The following is an 18,593-nucleotide window of genomic DNA, read 5'->3' as shown; positions in this document are numbered from 1 at the left end:
CAGGAGACATTGCCTGACTCACCTCTAGGGAGAAGCTGCTGTTACAGAACCCCAGTAACACAGGAACAAGTGTGGGTTGTGCAGACGGCATTTCAGAGCAGCAACTGGTGTGGTTGGAAGCCAGAGGAAATACTCGAAACAGAGTGAAGACAGAGGCCTAATTGGAGTACGTTGACAGTTAGTAGTAGTCTAGAAACAAACAATCGAAAACTGCCACCAAGTAGGCCTCGGCATACTACCTTATTTTCCCTGGGCTCCGACACCGCCAGTTGGTGCTCAGAAGTGCTGTCCGCACAGACAAAACACTCGCTCATGTGTAAGTGGGGTTCGGTAACGTCAGCTGATCCCCTGCTGTGTGTATGGCAAAGTGTCCTGCTCCCTCCACAGTCAAACAACCTCAGATTTACACCTGGCTCCAAGAAGGCCTCGGCCTACTTCCAGATTTTCCCTGGGCTCCGACACCACCAGTTGGTGCTCAGAAGTGCTGTCCACACAGAAAAAAACAATCGATCATGTGAAAGTGGGGGTCGGTAACGTCAGCTGATCCCCTGCTGTGTGGAGGGCAAACTGCTGCTGCCTCCAAATTGTAACTACTTCAGATTTAAACATTCTCTGATTTGGCTTCTGTCTCCACTCTGTCTCTAGTATTTCCCCTGACCTCCAGCACCGCCAGTTCGTGCTCACAGTTGCCGTCCGCGCATTCCACATTTGTTCCTGTGTTCCTGGTGTTCTGTTACGTGAGCAGATCACCCAATGTGTGTCCGCCACTGTCTCCTGTGCTGTCCACCTTCCCACTGCAAGCGGTGGGAAAGTGTACAGAGCAGGAGACAGTGGCAGACATACATCAGGGGATCTGCTGACATTACAGAACCCCAGTAACACAGGAACACGTGTGGATTGGGCAGACGGCTGCTGTATGCATAAACTGGCGGTGTTGGTGGTCACGTGAAATCCTGGAAACAGACTGGAGACAGATGCCTAATTGGAGCACGTTGACAGTCTGTTGTAGCCTACAAACAATCTAAAACTGCCACCAAGTAGGCCTCGGCCTGCACCATGATTGTCCCTGGGCTCCAACAATGCTAGTTGGTGCTTGGACGTGCTGTCCACACAGGAAAACACACTTCATGTGTAAGTGGGGTTCGGTAATGTCAGATGATCCCCTGCTGTGTGTACGGCAAACTCTCCTGCTGCCTCCAAATTCAAACTGCGTCTTATCTTAAACTGCCTCCAAGTAGGCCTCAGCCTACAAAATGACTATCCCTGGGCTCCAACATCGTCAGTTGTTGTTCGGAAGTGCTGTCCACACAGAAAAAAACACTCGTTCATGTGAAAGTGGGGTTCGGTAACGTCAGCTGATCCCCTGCTGTGTGGAGGGCAAAGTGCTGCTGCCTCCAAATTGTAACTACTTCAGATTTAAACATTCTCTGATTTGGCCTCTGTCTCCACTCTGTCTCTAGTATTTCCCCTGACCTCCAACACCGCCAGTTCCTGCTCACAGTTGCCGTCCGCGTATTCCACACGTGTTCCTGTGTTACTGGGGTTCTGTAATGTCAGCAGATCCCACAATGTGTGTCAGCCACAGTCTCCTGCACTGTCCACCTTCCCACTGCAAGTGGTGGGAATGTGGACAGAGCAGGAATCATTGGCAGACACACATCAGGGGGTCTGCTGACATTACAAAACCCCAGTAACACAGGAACACGTGTGGATTGGGCAGACGGCTGCTGTACGCATAAACTGGCGGTGTTAGTGGTCACGTGAAATCCTGGAAACAGAGTGGAGACAGATGCCTAATTGGAGCACGTTGACAGTCTGTTGTAGCCTACAAACAATGTAAAACTGCCACCAAGTAGGCCTCGGCCTGCACCCTGATTGTCCCTGGGCTCCAACAATGCTAGTTGGTGCTCGGAAGTGCTGTCCACACAGAAAAACACACTTGTTCATGTGTAAGTGGGGTTCGGTAACGTCAGATGATCCCCTGCTGTGTGTACGGCAAACTCTCCTGCTGCCTCCAAATTCAAACTGCGTCTTATCTTAAACTGCCTCCAAGTAGGCCTCAGCCTACAAAATGACTATCCCTAGGCTCCAACATCGTCAGTTGTTGTTCGGAAGTGCTGTCCACACAGAAAAAAACACTCGTTCATGTGAAAGTTGGGTTCGGTAACGTCAGCTGATCCCCTGCTGTGTGGAGGGCAAAGTGCTGCTGCCTCCAAATTGTAACTACTTCAGATTTAAACATTCTCTGATTTGGCCTCTGTCTCCACTCTGTCTCTAGTATTTCCCCTGACCTCCAACACCGCCAGTTCCTGCTCGCAGTTGCCGTCCACGCATTCCACACTTGTTCCTGTGTTCCTGGTGTTCTGTTACGTGAGCAGATCACCCAATGTGTGTCCGCCACTGTCTCCTGCGCTGTCCACCTTCCCACTGCAAGCGGTGGGAATGTGGACAGAGCAGGAGACAGTGGCAGACACACATCAGGGGATCTGCTGACATTACAGAACCCCAGTAACACAGGAACACATGTGGATTGGGCAGATGGCTACTGTAGGCATAAACTGACGGTGTTGGTGGTCACGTGAAATCCTGGAAACAGAGTGGAGACAGATGCCTAATTGGAGCACGTTGACAGTCTGTTGTAGCCTACAAACAATCTAAACTACCATCAAGTAGGCCTCGGCCTTCACCATGATTGTCCCTGGGTTCCAACAACGCCAGTTGGTGCTTGGCAGTGTCTTTGGCACGGGTACTCCCTGTTGCCCAGCCTGGTTCCAGCACGCCAGCTGTTTCCGGGTAGTGTCAAGGTCACTATGCCACCAATCCGTTGTCCTGTCGTCTTGCGGCCTGGTTAGCCGACTCTACGGTGCCTGCAGTTTAGGTGACTCCTATGTGGGCTGTGGGAACTGGCACTGAAGGCTGGATCCATATTGCCAATGGGACATGGACCCCCTGTAGGACTGTGGGTTTCGGTAACTGCGGCCGGCTTGCGGCCTGGCTACTTTGCTTTGGATGGGTACCTTCTGCTACCCACCCGGGTTCCAGCACTGTCAGCTGGTTCTCACCAGAGCCTTTGGCCTAGGTGCCTCCATCTCGGTATCCGAGGTCCAGCACCCTCAGCTGGTCCTTGGTAGTGCTTTCTAGCACAGGTACCTCCTGCCTAGTAACCGTGGTCCAGCAACGTCAGCTGTTCCTCGGTAGTGCCATTGGCTCTTGTAGCTTTTGCTACCCATCTGGGTTCCAGCACCGTCAGCTGGTTCTCGGCAGTGTCTTTGGCACAGGTACTCCGTGTTGCCCAGCCTGGTTCCAGCACGCCAGCTGTTTCCGGGTAGTGTCAAGGTCACTATGCCACCAATCCGTTGTCCTGTCGTCTTGCGGCCGGGTTAGCCGACTCTACGGTGCCTGCAGTTTAGGTGACTCCTATGTGGGCTGCGGGAACTGGCACTGAAGGCTGGATCCGTAATGCCAATGGGACATGGACCCCCTTTAGGACTGTGGGTTTCGGTAACTGCGGCCGGCTTGCGGCCTGGCTACTTTGCTTTGGATGGGTACCTTCTGCTACCCACCCGGGTTCCAGCACTGTCAGCTGGTTCTCACCAGAGCCTTTGGCCTAGGTGCCTCCATCTCGGTATCCGAGGTCCAGCACCCTCAGCTGGTCCTTGGTAGTGCTTTTTAGCACAGGTGCCTTCTGCTTAGTTACCATGGTCCATCACCGACAGTTGGTCCTCGGTAGTGCCATTGGCTCTTGTTCCTTCTGCTACCCATCCGGGTGCCAGCACTGTCAGCTGGTTCTCGCCAGAGCCTTTGGCCTAGGTGCTTCCATCTCGGTATCCGAGGTCCAGCACCGTCAGCTGGTCCTTGGTAGTGCTTTTTAGCACTGGTACCTTCTGCTTAGTAACCATGGTCCATCACCGTCAGTTGGTCCTCGGTAGTGCCATTGGCTCTTGTTCCTTCTGCTACCCATCCGGGTGCCAGCACTGTCAGCTGGTTCTAGCCAGAGCCTTTGGCCTAGGTGCCTCCATCTCGGTATCCGAGGTCCAGCACCGTCAGCTGGTCCTTGGTAGTGCTTTCTAGCACAGGTACCTCCTGCCTAGTAACCGTGGTCCAGCAACGTCAGCTGTTCCTCGGTAGTGCCATTGGCTCTTTTAGCTTTTGCTACCCATCTGGGTTCCAGCACCGTCAGCTGGTTCTCGGCAGTGTCTTTGGCACGGGTACTCCGTGTTGCCCAGCCTTGTTCCAGCACGCCAGCTGTTTCCGGGTAGTGTCAAGGTCACTATGCCACCAATCCGTTGTCCTGTCGTCTTGCGGCCGGGTTAGCCGACTCTACGGTGCCTGCAGTTTAGGTCACTCCTATGTGGGCTGCGGGAACTGGTACTGAAGGCTGGATCCGTAGTGCCAATGGGACATGGACCCCCTGTAGGACTGTGGGTTTCGGTAACTGCGGCCGGCTTGCGGCCTGGCTACTTTGCTTTGGATGGGTACCTTCTGCTACCCACCCGGGTTCCAGCACTGTCAGCTGGTTCTCACCAGAGCCTTTGGCCTAGGTGCCTCCATCTCGGTATCCGAGGTCCAGCACCCTCAGCTGGTCCTTGGTGGTGCTTTCTAGCACAGGTACCTACTGCCTAGTAACCGTGGTCCAGCAACTTCAGCTGTTCCTCGGTAGTGCCATTGGCTCTTGTAGCTTTTGCTACCCATCTGGGTTCCAGCACCGTCAGCTGATTCTCGGCAGTGTCTTTGGCACGGGTACTCCGTGTTGCCCAGCCTGGTTCCAGCACGCCAGCTGTTTCCGGGTAGTGTCAAGGTCACTATGCCACCAATCCGTTGTCCTGTCGTCTTGCGGCCGGGTTAGCCGAATCTACGGTGCCTGCAGTTTAGGAGACTCCTATGTGGGCTGCGGGAACTGGCACTGAAGGCTGGATTCGTAGTGCCAATGGGACATGGACCCCCTGTAGGACTGTGGGTTTCGGTAACTGCAGCCGGCTTGCGGCCTGGCTACTTTGCTTTGGATGGGTACCTTCTGCTACCCACCCGGGTTCCAGCACTGTCAGCTGGTTCTCGCCAGAGCCTTTGGCCTAGGTGCCTCCATCTCGGTATCCGAAGTCCAGCACCGTCAGCTGGTCCTTGGTAGTGCTTTTTAGCACAGGTACCTTCTGCTTAGTAACCATGGTCCATCACCGTCAGTTGGTCCTCGGTAGTGCCATTGGCTCTTGTTCCTTCTGCTACCCATCCGGGTTCCAGCACTGTCTGCTGGTTCTCGCCAGAGCCTTTGGCCTAGGTGCCTCCATCTCGGTATCCGAGGTCCAGCACCCTCAGCTGGTCCTTGGTAGTGCTTTTTAGCACAGGTACCTTCTGCTTAGTAACCATGGTCCATCACCGTCAGTTGGTCCTCGGTAGTGCCATTGGCTCTTGTTCCTTCTGCTACCCATCCGGGTACCAGCACTGTCAGCTGGTTCTCGCCAGAGCCTTTGGCCTAGGTGCCTCCATCTCGGTATCCGAAGTCCAGCACTGTCAGCTGGTCCTTGGTAGTGCTTTTTAGCACAGGTACCTGTTATGATTGAGTGACCGTAGGAGGCAGACACAAAAATAGAAGCTACGTCCAGAAAACCAGAGGAGCTGGCAACTATCCGATTGCAGACCCCTGAACCTATCAACACAACTAGCAGTAGCCGTGGGGGGTACCTACGGTGCCCTAGACCCCTTGAACACAGCCGGAGGACTATATAGCCTAAAGATATAAAGGGAAATCTAAACTGCCCCAGAGCAGACCCCAAAGTAAAAGGCAGCCCCCAACATATAATGACGTGAATGGTGAAGCAAGATGAAAAAACACTGACACAGATAGAAAGATAGGCTGAGCAAACGTTGGGGCCCAATCTAATCTAAACAGAAAAGGAAAGGAAAGCTGCTGTCTGCAATCGGCAAAAAAACCCTACTGTCTGCTGGTTCCCGCCAGAGCCTTTGGCCTAGGTGCCTCCATCTCTGTATCCGAGGTCCAGCAACGTCAGCTGGTCCTTGGTAGTGGTTTCTAGCACAGGTACCTCCTGCATAGTAACTGGGGTCCAGCACCGTCAGCTGTTCCTCAGTAGTGCCATTGGCTATTGTTCCTTCTGCTGCCACTACGGGTTCCAGTACTGTCAGCTGGTTCTCGCCAGTTTCTCAGCCTTCTTGTACCTTCTGCTACATTTCCAAGATCAAGCTTTTTGAAATTGTCTTTGGTAATCCTTATTGATCTCCATGACGACGACCCTGATGATAACGACCCTGAAGACCACACCAAAGAAGACCAGAAATATGACCCTAAATAATAAGACCAAGAGGACAAAGAACATGAAGACAACCACCAAGATACAGAACAAAAGACAGAAGAACAAGAAGCAGAAGAAGCAAAAGCAGAAGAACAGGAAGCAGAAGAACATTAAGCATAAGACTAAAAATCAGCATAGAAGAAATCAAAATTATAAGCAGAAGAACACTAAGCAGTAAATGGGGGTGAGTCCGTTCCTCCTCGTGGTGCCCCTGGAAAATGCCTGCTGCTGCAGGCCAAACTGAACGCGGACAAATCCTGTTGTAAATCTTTTGTGACAGGCAGAACGTAAGGTGTAATCTTATAACTTTTATAGATAAGTACTACAGGAATGCCTGTCACCATAAGAAAATGAAGAGAAAGAAGAATAGGAAGAAGATGAAGAAATAGCATATGAAAAATTAATAATAGCTGAATAAGAAGAATATGAAGAATAGAAAAAAAAATTAATGGGAAAGGTGAAGAAGAAGAAGATGAATAAGGTGAAGAAAAAGTTGATGAAAAAAATGCTACTGCTGCGGATCATGAAGGAGAAAGTGTGGGAGAAGTACAAAAGAAGGTGAAGAGCATGTAAGTTGTGAAACATACATATCTGACTAAATATAAAAAAGTTAACATAATCAATATCTTTTTAACTCCGAACGTCTTGAAAAAAAAAATGGAATTAATGCTATGCCATGTGATTTGAATAAACCACTATGCCTTTAATGTCTCCTCCACCTCCCTCAATACATTCTACATGATTCTTATTTGTTTTCAATTATGTAGAATTAGCCAACAAGGAAATAAAGGGCTTTTTTAAATTCCGATACCGGAAGTCCCATTGACTTGAATGGGACTTCCGGTATCGGAATCGGCGATACCCGATATTTTTTTCGTATCGGGCGATACCATCCGATACGATATTTTGGGGTCTCGAACGGTATCGCTCAACACTACTCACCACGCATCTAGATTAGTTTGTTAGGTGGTCTAGTTTCCAAAATGGTGTCACTTGTAGGTGGTTTCCACTGTTTATGCACATCAGAGGCTCTCCAAATGCGATATGGCATCCAATCTCAATTCCAGCCAATTTTGCATTGAAAAGTCAAACAGTGCTCCTTCCCTTCCGAGCTCTGCCATGCATCCAAACAGTGGTTTACCTGTTTATATGGGGTATCAGCCTACTCAGGACAAATTGTACAACAATGTTGAGGTCCAATTTCTCCTGTTACCCTTGGTAAAGTAAAAAAATTGCATCCGAAGTACATTTTTTTGTGAAAAAAGGTTAATGTTCATTTTTTTAAACATTACAAACATTCCTGTGAAGCACATGAAGGGTTAATAAACTTATTGAATGTGGTTTTGAGCACCTTCAGGGGTGCAGTTTTTAGAATGATGTAACTTTTGGTTATTTTCTGTCATGTAGACCCCACAAAGTGACTTCAAATGTGATGTGGTCCCCCCAAAAACTGGTGTAGTAAAATTGAGAAATCGCTGTTTAGCTTTTAACCCTTATAACTTCCTAAGAAAAAAAAGTTTTGGTTCCAAAGTTGTGCTAATTTAAAGTAGACATGTGGGAAATGTTACTTACATATTAATTATGTATTATTATTTTCTGTGATATACTGTATCTCTGTGATTTAAGGGCATGAAAATTCAAAGTTGGTAAAATTGCTAAATTTTCAAAATTTTCACCAAATTTCTATTTTTTAACAAATAAAGGCAAGTCATATCAAAGAAATTTTACCACTGTCAAGAAGTACAATATGTCATGGGAAAAAATTGTCAGAATCACTAGGATCCATGGAAGCGTTCCAGAGTTATTACCTCATAAAGGGACAGTGGTCAGAATTGTAAAAATTGGCCCGATCATTAACGTGCAAACCACCCTTGGGGGTTAAGGGGTTAATGACCTATGTGATGACACTGCATTTAATCTTAATTATGCCAGACATATTATTCAGTAGGCCCAGGGACATGATCTGTTGTTCACAAGAGTCTGAATATTGACTCTTACTGTAGGTTGAATTGATTTTTGCTGATTTGTTGAATGGTTGCTGACCACATATTGTACCAGTCCTTCTAGCTTATTGTTCTGCTATCCTTTGAGGACAAAGATGCAGGTTAATTGAATAATCGATGTTTGATAATATGTTGATTACCAATTGTAATACCTCCTTCAATATCTGTGGATAATGCTCTGAATAAGAGCTGTGGACTATAAAAGGGGACATGCCTCTGTTTCTTTTGAGACTCTACATAACAGTAGTCAGTTAATCATGGCACCAAACGGAGAAATAAAAATTTGATTCACTGCACATCACTGAACCTATGGTCATGTTTAGAGTATCCAAGCTATTACAATCAGGTCACCTGGCCAAATACCACAATGGAACCTGTCACCTTCCTAAGCCTGAACAGTTCAGAGCTCCACAGCACAGCTCTGCAACTCCATATTGGCCATGGCTGAGTACTGCCAACCCATCCACAATTTAAATCAATAAGAGGTAGATGCGCAGTTCTTGGCAGTGGCCACTATACAATAGACGGAGTTGCTCTGTGCAGCTTCTTAACTAATCAGTTCTGGTTGCTGCCTCTGAGAACAGCTGATAGGCATGGGTGCCAAGTGTTGGACCTCCACCCACCAAATATTGACCTATCCTAAGGATGGGTGTTATGAATGAGTCACCGGAGGAGGAGAAAACAAAAATACAAGCTAAGTCCAGAAAACCAGAGAGGTTGGTAGCTATCGGATTGCAGACCCCTGTTCCTATACACCACAACTAACAATAGCCGTGGGGGGTTCCTACGGTGCCCTAGACCCCTCGTCACAGCTGGAGAACTACATAAGCCTAAAGAAGGAAAGGGGAAATCTAAACTGCCCCAGAGCAGACTCCAAAGCAATAGACAGCCCCCAACATGTATTGTCGGTGAAAAACAGATGAAAACACAAACACAGACAGAAAGACAGGCTGAGCAAATGATGGGGCCCAACTAACTAGATAGGACAGGACAGAAAAGATACTGGCTGCAATCCGCAAAAAACCCTACCAAAAATGTCCCAACCATCTGATAGGGAAAAAGGCCCTGAAGTCGCTAGACTTCAAAATCACTATATCAGCACTCAGGTATATTCTGAAAACAGAGCAAAGAGATCAACTGATCAGAGACAAAAATGGAATTCAGCCAGTCCCAACAAGGACTGGCTGAACACAAACACTAAGCAAACCAGACAAAATCTCATGGAACAAAAGCAGGGCAAAAACTTAGCTTTTATTAGACAGGAACCAAGCTGGATGCAAGAGCTCAGAGCAGAAAGCATCACCAGCAGCCCTGCAGGGCGTCGGCTGCCTTATATCCACTCAGAAATTCCAGATGTCCAATCACACTCCGCCTGTTCAGATGACAGGTTCTTCCCATCCCAATCAATTTCACTACCTCTCTTCACCAGCAGAGGGAGTTCATCAGACATCAAAGGTGAAGGGGAGAATGAACTCACAACAGATGGGCCATCAATTTAACAATAGTGGGCAACCCCTTTAAGTTAAAGAAAGCTAAGTAGTGCAGTGTATTATGTGGCTTAGAGTTGGAAGGTACTGAATAAATTTTACACGCTGAATTCCAAATTTAATAAAACTTATCTTATTGCCGTTTGGTTGTAATTCTTATTTGAAAGATAAATCGAATGTGTATTTATTTATGCAGATCTGTGAGAAAGATAAAATAAGTGAAAAATTGAGTCTAAAGACTAATAATGAATTCACAGCATGTAAACGATGCTTGGACAAAAACATTCACAATATTTATGTTATAGGCACCCATCGTTGCATTCCTAGATGAAGAATTACTCATAAATATGCACATACTGAGAATTCCACTTTTATGTTATTTTATAATACAGACCAGAATCTGTCAAAGTTAATACTTTTATGATTTCTGGAGGGAATCTAGCCTGTGCAAAAGATGTATGTTTTTCATTAGATTTCACAATCTTTCTCTGTAATTTCTCTTAATGGTTCAGTTTTCATAAAGAACATTTCCCATGGTGTAAAAATTCACTGAAACAAAAATATAACTTTCTTTCTAACAAGTTGATATTTTTTTTCTTCTACTTTGCAAAAAATGTTGCATAAACTGTGCTTGATCTGAATGGAAAAGAGATTTTCAAAACCATCAGATTTTTGTTGTCTTAATTATAGTAAAGTTGTATTTTAATTTTCTTTAGTCTCCCTTATAGACACCCTCCCCGTTCCTGACATGTGATGGCTGTGTTATTCGCTGTGATCTGCCCATAAGGGCAGTGGAGCCGAAATCTGTCTGCCGCTAGCACCTTAAATGTCTCCATCAATTAATGATGTGAATAAAACTGAAATAACAATAAGGACAATAGAGTTTTATCTGAGAGACCAAGAAAAATGGTATTCACCTTGTACGATTCTGTGACCATAACCAGTAGTAGGCTTAAGGTTGAAAATAAAAAACGGAAAGAAGTGGTTAATTCTGTAATACCAATGGATCAAGGAAAACCGATATCCAGAAATGTGGATTATTTGTCAATGCATTTCAAAGTTTAAAACTTCTTCATCGGAGCAAAAAATGATGCGTCCTGATGAAGAAGGTTTAAACTAAGAAACGCGTTGACAAATAATCCACATATGTGGATATCTATTGTCTCTCATCCTTTATCCACTGGTGGTAAAGAATTAACCCTTTCTTTCCATTTTTTGTTGCAATTAATTCATGACAGAGTGAATTTCATGCAAGTGAAACTGGGATTAAGCCATCCCACATGCCCATCAGTCCTCACTGAGTTTTGATGAGTTGCCATCACGGTAGATGGACACCTGTATATGTCATGATGGTGCTCAACTGAAACCAAGCTTGTAGACTTTTACTATATACTATATAGTATAGATCAGTGTTTCCCAAACTCCAGTACTCACAGACCCCACGGATCATGTTTTCAACATTTCCTTATCATTGCACAGATGGTGGAAGTATCATCAAGGCATCAGGAATTCTTTCACCAATGCAACTCTATTGATTGAAATCCTGGGAACATGACCCGTGGGGTCCATGAGGACTGGAGTTTGGGAAACACTGACATAGATGATCAGATGAAATATAAATATATTAGGTTTTATAGCATCCATAAAAGTCCAATAGAACTATAAAATAAATTAACCCAATCACTAAAAATCGCAGAGAAAAAAAAATCAAAACTTCAGATCTGCAGTTTTCCGTCACCGCAACTGCAAAAAATGCAATAAGAAGCAATTAAAACATATACTGCTCAAAAAAGTAAAGGGAGCACAAACAGCCTGTGGCAAATGGAATGGTGTAACCTTTATTTTTTGAGCAGTATATTTATGTGAAAATTATATCAATAAAAACATTAGTTTTCCATGCAAAATAAAACAAGCCCTGGCTCAGCGCCATTGTCGAAAACAATAATAAAATGTTACAGTTCTCAACAATTCTTAAAAAATTCTTTTTGTACAAATTTCTGAATTTTCTTTCATCACTGAAGGAATAGCAAAACTGGACAAGTTTTGTATCGCTATAATTGTGCTGATGTGGAGAATCATGATACATCTGTGATTGTTAGTTTGTTTACTATATGTGATATCTGTAATTTGTATGTAACCCCTTTCGTGTGCAGAACCATGGAATCAATGGCGCTATATAAAAAATAATAATAATAATAAGTAGTAATAATGATACTAGGTCAATTTTACAACACAGTGAATGTTGTAAAAACAAAACCCAGAAAAACAGTGTCTGAATTGAGGGTTACTGTTTTTTAACAATTTCACAGCACTTGGCTTTTTTTATGTTTAGTATGACAAAACTACCTCCTGACCTCCAATGGCTGTGCTGTCAGAAAAAAAAATAAGACTTTTATAAGTAGTGTAGGAAAAAAACAAAAGTGCAAAAAAATAAAAATGGCCGCATTCCAAAGTTTAATACTTTGATGTTTTTGTTATTTTGCTTTGTAAATTATTGGTACCATTTTACTTGACATTGCAAAATGTAATCCAAAAATGTAATTGAATTAATTTTGTGATCTGGATAAGCTTTCAAAATTCAGCTCCTTATCTATGAACTGTTCCAATATTTGTGGCCAACACTCTTTATCACTCACCCATAATGATAGTTCAGCTCCACATCACTTGTCTTAGGCCTCTTTCACACTTCAGTTTTTTACAATCTGTCACAATCCGCCAGGTTTTAAAAAAAACGGATCCGCAATTTTCTTTTGAGGATCCGTTTTTTTTCCCCATTGACTTCCATTATTGGCGGATTGTGACGGATTGCCGTCCGTTGCATCCGTTTTTTTTTCCGATCCACCAAAAGTTCCTGTCCGTTACCATCCTCAAAGATTTCAAAACGGAGCTTGCAACGTTTTTTTCTGTGCGGATCCTCCAGACACTCATTTAACCCGAAATTCTTTCTGGGTGCCGGACAAAAAATTCTCTCTCTCTCTCTCTCTCTCTCCTTTTCCAGGGTGCGATTCCTTTAAAATTCTTCATTTGTCGGATCCGTCAAAAAATGGACAGGTGCCATCCGTTGTCATCAGTACTAAAAACAGATCCGCCATCCGTCCTTTTGGCGGATTTTGACTGATGCAAAAAACTGAAGTGTGAAAGAGGCCTTATCTAATGCGTTATTTCTGTGTCCTGTTGGGCATAAATATGTGATTCTTCAGATTTTGTACTAGTCTAGCCTGATGAAGAGACCTGAGTAGTCTGGAAAGCTTGAAATTTGTTACCATCTTTTCAGTTAGCCATTAAAAGGTATCAACCACTGAGGACTCTTACATCTCACATCTAAATATTTTTCAAAATTCAACAGAAATTTTGATGATACTTACATTATTTAGAAAAATAGCCTACAGCCCTACACTACATATGGATCAGTTTTTATGGCACTTTAGCAGTGGTTTTCAGGAATATTTTTTAAAGGAAAAATTCTGCAACCAAAAATTGGCACTTGCTTTATTTTGGTTTGTAGTTTATTTATGGCATTATGTAAACCTCTGCACACTTTTTATAGAATGGAAATATTTGCTTAATTTTTATCATTTTTGATCAAATCAAATCAAATTTATTATCGCCAAGTACATATTACATATATACAAGGAATTCTTTGTGGCAAAGAGGCAACATAATATATAACAACAGATACAACAAGTAACATCTAACAAGACAGATACAGTATATAGTCTACACATGACGATTTAATTGTTGAACAGAGAGTGGATAGAAGCTGTTCATATGGCGGTTGGTGCTGCATTTGGGGACTCTGAAGCGACGTCCTGAAGGGAGTAGTTGGAATGAGGAGTGTCCCGGGTGAGAGGGATCGGATGAAATTTTCAATGCGTGGGATCGAATACTCTTATCATAAAGATCCTGGATTTTAGGCAGGGGGGAACCTATAATTCTCTCTGCTGTTCTGAAAGTCCTTTGTAAGCGGAGTTTGTCATGCGCAGTGGCTCCCCCATACCAGACTATCAGAGAGGAACAAATCACAGATCTGATGATAGCATTAAAGAATAAGATCAGCAGATTCTTAGACAAACCATATCTTTTCAGCTGACGCAGGAAGAACATCCTCTGTTGTGCTTTTCTTATAACAGCATCCACGTTTTTCCCCCATATAAGATCATGAGAGATGATAACACCAAGGAATTTGGTCTCTGTGACCCTAAGAACCACTTCGTCATGGATGTAGATTGGAAGTATCTCATGTTGATCTTTCCTAAAATCCACAACCATCTCAGCAGTTTTTTTAGTGTTGAGTACAAGATTATTGGCTTTACACCAGTCACATATTCTTTCCACCTCACTCCAATACAAGTCTTCAGCATTTCCCCTGATGAGACCAATCAGTGTCATATCATCGGCAAATTTCAAGATTTTTACTGAGTCTGCTGAAGAGATGCAATCATTCGTATAGAGAGAAAACAGTAACGGGGACAAAACACACCCCTGAGGTGCCCCGATGTTTGTGACCAAGGTGTCCGAAGTGAATGGTCCAACTTTTACACTCTGTATCCTGGCTGTCAGGAAGTTATAAATCCACAAGCATAAGTTAAGAGGGACTCCAAGAGCTACCATTTTCTTATGAAGTAAATTCGGATCAATGGTATTGAACGCTGAGCTAAAGTCCATGAAAAGAATCCGGACATATGAGTGCAGTTCATCTGTATGATCCAAAATGTACTTCAGTGCCAGATTGACAGTGTCGTTTGCCGAACGATTCTCCTTATAGGCAAACTGAAGCGGGTCCCATAGCTTCTGCGTGAATTTTATCAGGTGGGACATCATAATTCTTTCGAAGACTTTCATAGCTACAGATGTGAGTGCTACTGGTCTATAGTCGTTCAACTCGGAGGATCCCACTTTCTTGGGGACAGGGATAATTGTGGAATTTTTCCAACACTGAGGTACAACGCACTCTTTCAGTGACACATTGTATATATTTGTCAGTATAGGGGCAAGCTGGGTAGCACATACTTTCAGACACATTGGAGATACACCATCAGGGCCAGGTGCCTTTTTGACCTTAAGTCCCTTTAGGATGCGTATCACCTCTGCCTCGGAGATCACTACTTGGGTGTTGCACAATGAATGATCTTTATATGAACATACTGAGGAGCTTAGAGATGAATAGCCACTGTGTGTAGAGCTTGCCTCAAATCTGCAGTAGAATTCATTTAACTCTGATGCCAGACTTCTGCTGGGGTTCCCTATAGTGGGGTGGCTTTTATAATTGGTGACCTCTCTTAATCCTCTCCATGCAGATCTATTATCTTTTGATGAGAACCTTTCCTCCAGAATCTTTGCATACTCGTGTTTGGCTAACTTGATCTCTTTAGATAGCGAGTTCCTAAGTTTCTTGAATTCAGTAATATCGCCTGCTTTATAAGCCTCCTCTTTTCTCTTACGGATCAACCTGACTTTATTTGTAAACCACGGCTTGTTGTTTCCCCGAAAGTGGACAGATTTGGATGGAATAAACGTGTCTTCACAAAAACGGATATATGAGGACACTGCATCAACCCATTCATCCAGACCCGAGCATGTTTCCTGGAATACCTCCCAGTCCGTGCATTCAAAGCATGCTTGTAGTTGCAATTTTGCCTCCTCAGACCATGTCTTCTTTGTATAAACTGTAGGTTTGGATGTTTTCAACCTTTGCCTGTAGGCTGGAATTAAATGAATTAGACAATGATCTGAAAAGCCCACTGCTGCTCTCCTCACTGCCCTGTAGGCCCCTTTTATGACTGTATAGCAGTGATCAAGCGTATTGTTCTCTCTCGTGAAGCAGTTTATATGTTGAGTAAATTTGGGGAGATCCAGGTTGAGTTTTCCTTTGTTAAAGTCCCCCATTACGATCACAAATGCTTCTGGAGATCCTTTCTCCCATTCTGATATTTTGCAAGCTAATTCACCAATAGCAGCTTTAACAGATGCTTGGGGGGGAATATATACTGCAACCAGAACCATAGATGAAAACTCTCTTGGAGAGTAAAATGGTCTACAATTGAGTGCAAGGTACTCTAGATCTGGAGAGCAACCTTTTCCCAGTATGTTAACATCACAGCACCAGCTAGTGTTGATGTAGAGACATACCCCACCCCCCCTTTGTTTACCTGAAGCTACACAATCACGGTCAGCTCTGTAGATAACAAAACCAGGTAGATCCAGACTACAATCAGGGATGGTCTCATTCAACCAGGTCTCAATAAAACAAAGAGCAGCTGAATTGGCCATATCAGATCTCATGTTACAAAGTAAGTTCAGTTCCTCCATTTTGTTAGATAAGGAATGGACATTAGCCAAGTGGAGTGAAGGAAGAGCTGTTCTGAACCCTCTCCTCCGAAGGCGTGCCAGGACTCCTCCTCTCCTACCTCTCTTGCAGTACACCTCTACAGGTTTCACAGAAGTAATGGATTTTATGTGCTCAATTGTTGAATTAGCAATCATGCTCCAAGAAGGGGAGTCCAAGAGAAATTGCGGATGATTCCAGAATAATAAATCGTCCCTTGAAATCATAAGAGTAGGTTTACAGAGTGCAGTGGCCATGATTACACTCAGCTTGTAGCTATAAAGACTGAACAGTCACAGCTTAGCAAATTTAAATGTACAACTTTCCATAAAGGGTGCTTCCAGCACTGCTGGGGGGGAGGGCATGGGTGCAACAAGACAGGGACATCAGGGGACATGCCAACAGTCAGTCCAAACCTGCCCAGCTCACCCCTTCAGCTCCACCTGGACCACAAGATCTCCAGAACATCTCCAGCACCGCACACTCCACCAGCTTTCCTATCCCGGGATAGGAATTTTTTATGCAGAAAAAAATGCTGCAATTGTAATATATGTGCTGGTCTCTCTGGGACAGATCCCAATGTATCTTGGAGGAAAGGGTAACATTTACCTCATTGTATCAGGCAAGCAATGGAAATAAATTGAGTGCAGAGTATCCATGAATATTCATGGCTTTCTCTTTTCATGTTTGTGGGATTTATGGATTTAAGTGTGATTGAAGTCTTATTGAAGTTTACAAAAATCTACATTCTGGAGAATACAGATTTTTTTTGTATTTTGCTCCATGTGAATTCATCAAATGACGGGGCAGTTGAAGTCACCATTTTGCTGATGAATAGAGGTCCAGAAAAAGGCTATAAAAAACCCATATCAGCCCACCACTCATTTTTCCAGTTGACCTTGATTTTCCCTGTCCACTGTTCATTTTTCTGCACCTTTGTCCCACTACCACTCTAGCCCGGAGTTCACTATTGGCTTGGACTTCTGCCCACAAGAAGACACTGTTAAGGCCCCATCTCACATAGTGAGAACGCTGATGCATCACCGATTTTGTGATGTGCCAGCGATCTCGCTACATGTGACACATAGCGGTGACCAGCCCCCCCCCGCTGGATATCAGTGATCACGCTCGAATGTCCTGGGCCATTTTTTAATCGTCGGTGTCCCGCTAGTCAGCATGCATCGCTGTGTTTGAGCGACCTTGTTGGCTACGCAGAACTCAGGGACGTAGGCTGGAATCGCTCAGAATAGCTGCTGTGTGACAATGCACCAGCGATCCTTACAAAGTCGCATCGTTGTCGGGATCGCTGGTGCGTCGTTGAAGAGATATGCCTGTTTGGCAGCTTACTAGCAAACATGTAGCAACTCACCAGCGATCCCTACCAGGTCGTATCGTTGTCGGGATCGCTGGTTCGTCACTATGTGAAACGGGACCTTTAGCCCTGGCATGGAGTGAAACAAAAAAATGAGCTGGAACATATGTTGGCATAAGTTCAATACATAGGTATACATTCACACTGTGACTAACTTAACAGACAGAATCTAAGATAAAAGCAAAATGAGAACATACCATATACTGTAACAAGTAAATAAACTAATAGTAATAGTACATAGAAATAACATAGGGAGCATAGTTAACACTATTCTGATCAAAAAAGCATAAAAGCCATCTCATCTTGACAAGGTGTACCTAATGGAGATAAACTCTAACTCTTGTAGTTCATGTCACTATATGTCAGCAGATGTCAAAATACATAAGGGCATTGCAGTACCTAGACTCGACTGTTCAGACACCTACCGTAGAAACCTATATGAATAAAATGAACTGCCCAAAAAGGGAAACCATGCCCCTATTTGTACAAAGTTTAACAAAGCCAAAAAAATAAGTCAGAAAATATGTTAACATAAGTGCAATGCATAGGTGTACATTCACACTGTGGCCATTTAACAGATAGAACCTAAGATAAAAAAAAAACAAAATGAGCAAATACCCTGAATTAAATGAATAAATAGTAATAGTGCACATACATAACTTAGGATATTTAATTAAAACTATATGGTTCAAGAAAGCATAAAAACCATCCCACCGTGACAAGGTGTACCTACAGTATAAAGAACATCAGGCTGAAGATTATTATTATTTATTATTATAGCGCCATTTATTCCATGGCATTTTTACATGTGATAAGGGGTATACATACTAAAAAACAAGTACAATAATGTACAGGAGGAGAGAGGACCCTGCCCATGAGGGCTCACAATCTACAAGGGATGGATAGGGCTACAGTAGGCGAGGGTAGAGCTGGTCGTGCAGTGGTTTGGTGGTTACTCCAGGTTGTAGGCTTGTCGGAAGATGCAGCACGACAGAGGCACAGATAACCAGACAGCAATCAGAGATCAGTAGGGATGGTCGACGAGATGAGCAGTGAGAAAACCCAAAGCCTAAAGAAAGCATGCAATTTGAATAGCATCATGAG

This window comes from Dendrobates tinctorius, unplaced genomic scaffold (assembly GCF_039654945.1).
Source record: "Dendrobates tinctorius isolate UK_male_01 unplaced genomic scaffold, ASM3965494v1 ptg000113l, whole genome shotgun sequence".
NCBI lineage: Eukaryota > Metazoa > Chordata > Amphibia > Anura > Dendrobatidae > Dendrobates > Dendrobates tinctorius.
The sequence above is the reverse complement of the archived record's forward strand: the minus strand, read 5'-3'. Positions refer to the sequence as shown.